We start from the raw sequence: 7,528 nt of genomic DNA on the forward strand, positions 1-7,528 counted from the left end.
TAGGCAAATGGACAAAAGGGGGAACACGGCCCAGCCGCTGCTCCACTGCTCCAGGCTGTGTGCATTGTGTCAGGGGGCCAGGTGAAACCCCTCCATGCACACCGCCAGAACCAGAACCTCACGCCCCTGGTGACCTTAAAAGGTGTTTGTCTTTGTTTGTTTTTGTATTCCACATAGACAGGCTGGGGTTCAGCACCATGCACAGAGCCTGCCCGCTACCTCCAGTGCGCATCACCACATTTTACAAGCCAGGAAAGGTGCATGGATCCTGGGTAAACATTGATTAAGTGTTTTTAAATGTGTGGAACAGTGTTTTGTCACTTTCAAAACTCTCCTGTCATTGACCGGAGAATTTGGGTCGATGTTGTATTCAATCTGGCCATTAATATTCCAGTGAGACGAAGTACGTACATTGACCGGAGTGATCCCATGTTAATGTTGTCCAAAAACCGGAGCATTCCCTAGCCCTAACCATACCAAGTTTGTTATCCCTGTGATGTTTTAAATATTTGACATTGTCCAATGTCTCAATCTTCACACCAACACATCATGGCGTATATAGCAATGCTTATCAGCTCCCTCTGTCAATGTATTGTGAAGATATGCGCTTGTCCAGTTGTAATGGAGATGATCTCTCGGCTGTAGATCACGGTCTCCATTACGTATTATATAGCTTCACTATTAGTGAAGCATATTCATTTGTTCCACAATAAAATATTGCACAGGAAGCATTTCATTTACAAAAAATGACAAGAGCTTGTGTGGCGTTCAAACCCGTTTATTGAATGGTTGACATCAGTATGAGAAACATATATTAATCCTTAATGTCGGAGGGCTGGATTGGCACGCCAACCTAAGGGGGGTGAAAAAAGCGTGATTAGCGATTCTAGTCATTTATAAGCTGTTTAGATTAAGCAATATACATTTGTTATATATTTGTCATATCATCCCTGCAGTAGTTATCATGACTCACCTCCCTGTTCTCCTGTCATAGGTCCCAGGTTCCGTCACCGTAAAGACTCCCCAGGGAAACAGCGAGACCTGTTTTATCATTCCGGGTGGGGTTATTGAGCAGGATGGAGGAAGGGGTGGTTTTTTATTGTGTACATTGATGTTTGTTTGTAATATTTTTTCTTTCATAAATTAATTAGGTATTATTGAATTCTCAGCAGGAAACCGATGGACTGTCCACTAAAAGTAAGGAATGAGTCCTTACCCCAAGTGAAGGAGTTCAAGTATCTCTGGGTCTTGATGGGCTTCGAGCAGGACCACGGCAACAGGCCTAGTCACGGTTCATGATACAGAACAATCCTGTAATACTGCAAACCTGCAAGAGGAGGGACACAAAAACTCCGGGGAGCATTCCCCCGGGGGTTGAGTTAGTGATATGTATTAATGAATGTATAGAGGAAGTCTAAGTGTAAAACACCCTGGCTTATTTGGAGTGCCCTCAGGGGCAAAAGTAAAGGTAACTTTCTGTCTGTCCATTTGGTCACCCGTGTCTCCAATGTAAAGTCCTAAGATTGTACATTTGGAAAATTAAACTCCCTAATGGGGAGTTAGTGATATGCATTAATGAATGTATACATAGAGAGGAAGTCTAAGCCTAAAAGAGCATAAACAAGGGACTGGTCCAAGGTCAGCCCGAGCGAAAGCTGCAAAGAGGACAGAGACCAGCGTTAATACAAGTTGAACACCGTGCACCGTGCTGATCCGTCCCCTTGCAGCTTTAGCTCGGGCTGACGTTGGACCAGCCTCTAGTTTATGCTCCTATAGGCTTAGGCTTCCTCTTTATGTATACATTCATTAATGTGTATCACTAACTCAGCATTAGGGACTTGAATTTTCCAAATGTACAATCCTAGGAGTTTACATCGGAGACGCGGGTTCCCAAATGGACAGACAGAAAAGTACCCTCACTTTTGCCCCTGAGTGCACTAAAAATAAGCCAGGATGCTACACCGCCAACCCTACCTCGTTCAGCACCTCAAACGACCGCCAACACCACCACGTTCACCATCTCAAACGACCGCCAAAAAAAAACGCGTTCAGCACCTCAAACGACCGCCAAAACCACCACGTTCACCACCTAATACGACCGCCAAAGAAAACGCGTTCACCACCTCAAACGACCGTAAACACAACCGCCTTCACCACCTCAAACGACAGCCAAAACTACCACGTTCACAAACAACCCCATAACACCCCTGTTCAATGCTTCAAACACTGCGTTCAAATCAATCAAACATCAACTTTTTGCAGAGAAAAAACACACTGCAATTCCTGCAAAGACAATACAAATTACAAAGTTGACTTACATGAAAATGAAGGATCCATGATGATGTCAGACAGTTTCCCTGTCACTCCAAAGACGTTACGATGGGCTTCGAGATGGACCAGGGCAACAGGCTCTGTCACGGTTCATGATCCAAACCCATCCTGTAATACTGCAAACCTGCAAGAGAAGGGACACAAAAACTCCGGGGAGCGATGCCCCGGGGGTTGAGTTAGTGATATGTATTAATGAATGTATAGAGGAAGTCTAAGTGTAGACCACCCTGGCTTATTTGGAGTGCCCTCAGGGGCAAAAGTAAAAGGTAACTTTCTGTCTGTCCATTTGGTCACCCGTGTCTCCAATGTAAAGTCCTAAGATTGTACATTTGGAAAATTAAACTCCCTAACGGGGAGTTAGTGATATGCATTAATGAATGTATACATAGAGAGGAAGTCCAAGCCTAAAAGAGCATAAACAAGGGACTGGTCCAAGGTCAGCCCGAGCTAAAGCTTCAAAGAGGACAGAGACCAGCGTTAATACAAGTTGAACACTGTGCACTAACAGAGGATTCCACATCAAACCAGCGCCAAAACTGCCTTCACCACCTCAGACCACCAAAATCACCACGTTGACCACCTCAGCAGTCGTTTGAGGTGGTGAACGCGGTGGTTTTGGCGGTTTGAGGTGGTGAAGGCAGTTTTGGCACCGATTTGATGTAGAAACCTCTGTTAATACAAGTTGAACACCGTGCACCGTGCTGCTCCGTCCCCTTGCAGCTTTTGCTCGGGCTGACGTTGGACCGGCCTCTAGTTTATGCTCCTATAGGCTTAGGCTTCCTCTCTATGTATACATTCATTAATGTGTATCATTAACTCAGCATTAGGGACTTGAATTTTCCAAATGTACAATCCTAGGACTTTACATCGGAGACGCGGGTTCCCAAATGGACAGACAGAAAAGTACCCTCACTTTTGCCCCCGAGTGCACTAAAAATAAGCCAGGATGCTACACCGCCAACCCTACCGCGTTCAGCACCTCAAACGACCGCCAACACCACCACGTTCACCATCTCAAACGACCGCCAAAAAAAAACGCGTTCAGCACCTCAAACGACCGCCAAAACCACCACGTTCACCACCTAATACGACCGCCAAAGAAAACGCGTTCACCACCTCAAACGACCGTAAACACAACCGCCTTCACCACCTCAAACGACAGCCAAAACTACCACGTTCACAAACAACCCCATAACACCCCTGTTCAATGCTTCAAACACTGCGTTCAAATCAATCAAACATCAACTTTTTGCAGAGAAAAAACACACTGCAATTCCTGCAAAGACAATACAAATGACAAAGTTGACTTACATGAAAATGAAGGATCCATGATGATGTCAGACAGTTTCCCTTTCACTCCAAAGACGTTACGATGGGCTTCGAGATGGACCAGGGCAACAGGCTCTGTCACGGTTCATGATCCAAACCCATCCTGTAATACTGCAAACCTGCAAGAGAAGGGACACAAAAACTCCGGGGAGCGATGCCCCGGGGGTTGAGTTAGTGATATGTATTAATGAATGTATAGAGTAAGTCTAAGTGTAAAACACCCTGGCTTATTTGGAGTGCCCTCAGGGGCAAAAGTAAAGGTAACTTTCTGTCTGTCCATTTGGTCACCCGTGTCTCCAATGTAAAGTCCTAAGACTGTACATTTGGAAAATTAAACTCCCTAACGGGGAGTTAGTGATATGCATTAATGAATGTATACATAGAGAGGAAGTCCAAGCCTATAAGAGCATAAACAAGGGACTGGTCCAAGGTCAGCCCGAGCTAATGCTGCAAAGAGGAAAGAGACCAGCGTTAATACAAGTTGAACACTGTGCACTAACAGAGGATTCCACATCAAACCAGCGCCAAAACTGCCTTCACCATCTCAGACCACCAAAATCACCACATTGACCACCTCAGCGGTCGTTTGAGGTGGTCAACGTGGTGATTTTGGCGGTCTGAGGTGGTGAAGGCAGTTTTGGCACCGATTTGATGTAGAAACCTCTGTTAATACAAGTTGAACACCGTGCACCGTGCTGGTCCGTCCCCTTGCAGCTTTTGCTCGGGCTGACGTTGGACCGGCCTCTAGTTTATGCTCCTATAGGCTTAGGCTTCCTCTCTATGTATACATTCATTAATGTGTATCATTAACTCAGCATTAGGGACTTGAATTTTCCAAATGTACAATCCTAGGACTTTACATCGGAGACGCGGGTTCCCAAATGGACAGACAGAAAAGTACCCTCACTTTTGCCCCCGAGTGCACTAAAAATAAGCCAGGATGCTACACCGCCAACCCTACCGCGTTCAGCACCTCAAACGACCGCCAACACCACCACGTTCACCATCTCAAACGACCGCCAAAAAAAAACGCGTTCAGCACCTCAAACGACCGCCAAAACCACCACGTTCACCACCTAATACGACCGCCAAAGAAAACGCGTTCACCACCTCAAACGACCGTAAACACAACCGCCTTCACCACCTCAAACGACAGCCAAAACTACCACGTTCACAAACAACCCCATAACACCCCTGTTCAATGCTTCAAACACTGCGTTCAAATCAATCAAACATCAACTTTTTGCAGAGAAAAAACACACTGCAATTCCTGCAAAGACAATACAAATGACAAAGTTGACTTACATGAAAATGAAGGATCCATGATGATGTCAGACAGTTTCCCTTTCACTCCAAAGACGTTACGATGGGCTTCGAGATGGACCAGGGCAACAGGCTCTGTCACGGTTCATGATCCAAACCCATCCTGTAATACTGCAAACCTGCAAGAGAAGGGACACAAAAACTCCGGGGAGCGATGCCCCGGGGGTTGAGTTAGTGATATGTATTAATGAATGTATAGAGGAAGTCTAAGTGTAAAACACCCTGGCTTATTTGGAGTGCCCTCAGGGGCAAAAGTAAAGGTAACTTTCTGTCTGTCCATTTGGTCACCCGTGTCTCCAATGTAAAGTCCTAAGACTGTACATTTGGAAAATTAAACTCCCTAACGGGGAGTTAGTGATATGCATTAATGAATGTATACATAGAGAGGAAGTCCAAGCCTATAAGAGCATAAACAAGGGACTGGTCCAAGGTCAGCCCGAGCTAATGCTGCAAAGAGGAAAGAGACCAGCGTTAATACAAGTTGAACACTGTGCACTAACAGAGGATTCCACATCAAACCAGCGCCAAAACTGCCTTCACCATCTCAGACCACCAAAATCACCACATTGACCACCTCAGCGGTCGTTTGAGGTGGTCAACGTGGTGATTTTGGCGGTCTGAGGTGGTGAAGGCAGTTTTGGCACCGATTTGATGTAGAAACCTCTGTTAATACAAGTTGAACACCGTGCACCGTGCTGCTCCGTCCCCTTGCAGCTTTTGCTCGGGCTGACGTTGGACCGGCCTCTAGTTTATGCTCCTATAGGCTTAGGCTTCCTCTCTATGTATACATTCATTAATGTGTATCATTAACTCAGCATTAGGGACTTGAATTTTCCAAATGTACAATCCTAGGACTTTACATCGGAGACGCGGGTTCCCAAATGGACAGACAGAAAAGTACCCTCACTTTTGCCCCCGAGTGCACTAAAAATAAGCCAGGATGCTACACCGCCAACCCTACCGCGTTCAGCACCTCAAACGACCGCCAAAACCACCACGTTCACCACCTAATACGACCGCCAAAGAAAACGCGTTCACCACCTCAAACGACCGTAAACACAACCGCCTTCACCACCTCAAACGACAGCCAAAACTACCACGTTCACAAACAACCCCATAACACCCCTGTTCAATGCTTCAAACACTGCGTTCAAATCAATCAAACATCAACTTTTTGCAGAGAAAAAACACACTGCAATTCCTGCAAAGACAATACAAATGACAAAGTTGACTTACATGAAAATGAAGGATCCATGATGATGTCAGACAGTTTCCCTTTCACTCCAAAGACGTTACGATGGGCTTCGAGATGGACCAGGGCAACAGGCTCTGTCACGGTTCATGATCCAAACCCATCCTGTAATACTGCAAACCTGCAAGAGAAGGGACACAAAAACTCCGGGGAGCGATGCCCCGGGGGTTGAGTTTGTGATATGTATTAATGAATGTATAGAGGAAGTCTAAGTGTAAAACACCCTGGCTTATTTGGAGTGCCCTCAGGGGCAAAAGTAAAGGTAACTTTCTGTCTGTCCATTTGGTCACCCGTGTCTCCAATGTAAAGTCCTAAGACTGTACATTTGGAAAATTAAACTCCCTAACGGGGAGTTAGTGATATGCATTAATGAATGTATACATAGAGAGGAAGTCCAAGCCTATAAGAGCATAAACAAGGGACTGGTCCAAGGTCAGCCCGAGCTAATGCTGCAAAGAGGAAAGAGACCAGCGTTAATACAAGTTGAACACTGTGCACTAACAGAGGATTCCACATCAAACCAGCGCCAAAACTGCCTTCACCACCTCAGACCACCAAAATCACCACATTGACCACCTCAGCGCTCGTTTGAGGTGGTGAATGCGGTGGTTTTGGCGTTCTGAGGTGGTGAAGGCAGTTTTGGCGGTCTGAGGTGGTGAAGGCAGTTTTGGCACCGATTTGATGTAGAAACCTCTGTTAATACAAGTTGAACACCGTGCACCGTGCTGGTCCGTCCCCTTGCAGCTTTAGCTCGGGCTGACGTTGGACCAGCCTCTAGTTTATGCTCCTATAGGCTTACTCTCTATGTATACATTCATTAATGTGTATCACTAACTCAGCATTAGGGACTTGAATTTTCAAAATGTACAATCCTAGGACTTTACATCGGAGACGCGGGTTCCCAAATGGACAGACAGAAAAGTACCCTCACTTTTGCCCCTGAGTGCACTAAAAATAAGCCAGGATGCTACACCGCCAACACTACCGCATTCAGCACCTCAAATGACCGTAAACACAACCGCCAAAACCACCTCAAACGACAGCCAAAACTACCACGTTCACAAACAACCCCATAACAACCACGTTCAATGCTTCAAACAATGCGTTCAAATCAATCAAACATCAAGTTTTTGCAGAGAAAAAACACACTGCAATTCCTGCAAAGACAATACAAATGACAAAGTTGACTTACATGAAAATGAAGGATCCATGATGATGTCAGACAGTTTCCCTGTCACTCCAAAGACTTTACGATGGGCTTCGAGATGGACCAGGGCAGCAGGCTCTGTCACG

At 45.7% G+C, this 7,528-nt stretch overlaps 1 long non-coding RNA gene across 2 annotated transcripts; it reads right to left on the minus strand.

Moving 5' to 3' along the window:
• Positions 1 to 611: 611 nt before the first annotated feature.
• Positions 612 to 2,484, minus strand: LOC307027678. Of its 2 annotated transcripts, none has more exons than XR_013804717.1 (4): positions 2,319 to 2,484; positions 1,217 to 1,327; positions 974 to 1,041; positions 612 to 853 (listed from the first exon to the last, which is right to left on the minus strand). It is a non-coding gene; the product is annotated as an uncharacterized lncRNA (long non-coding RNA). The 2 variants fall into 2 exon arrangements; XR_013804718.1 differs by having other exon boundaries at positions 1,217 to 1,350.
• Positions 2,485 to 7,528: the final 5,044 nt, after the last annotated feature.

The sequence above is a fragment of the Notothenia rossii genome, assembly GCF_949606895.1.
Source record: "Notothenia rossii genome assembly, contig: scaffold_137, whole genome shotgun sequence".
Taxonomy (NCBI): Eukaryota; Metazoa; Chordata; class Actinopteri; order Perciformes; family Nototheniidae; genus Notothenia; species Notothenia rossii.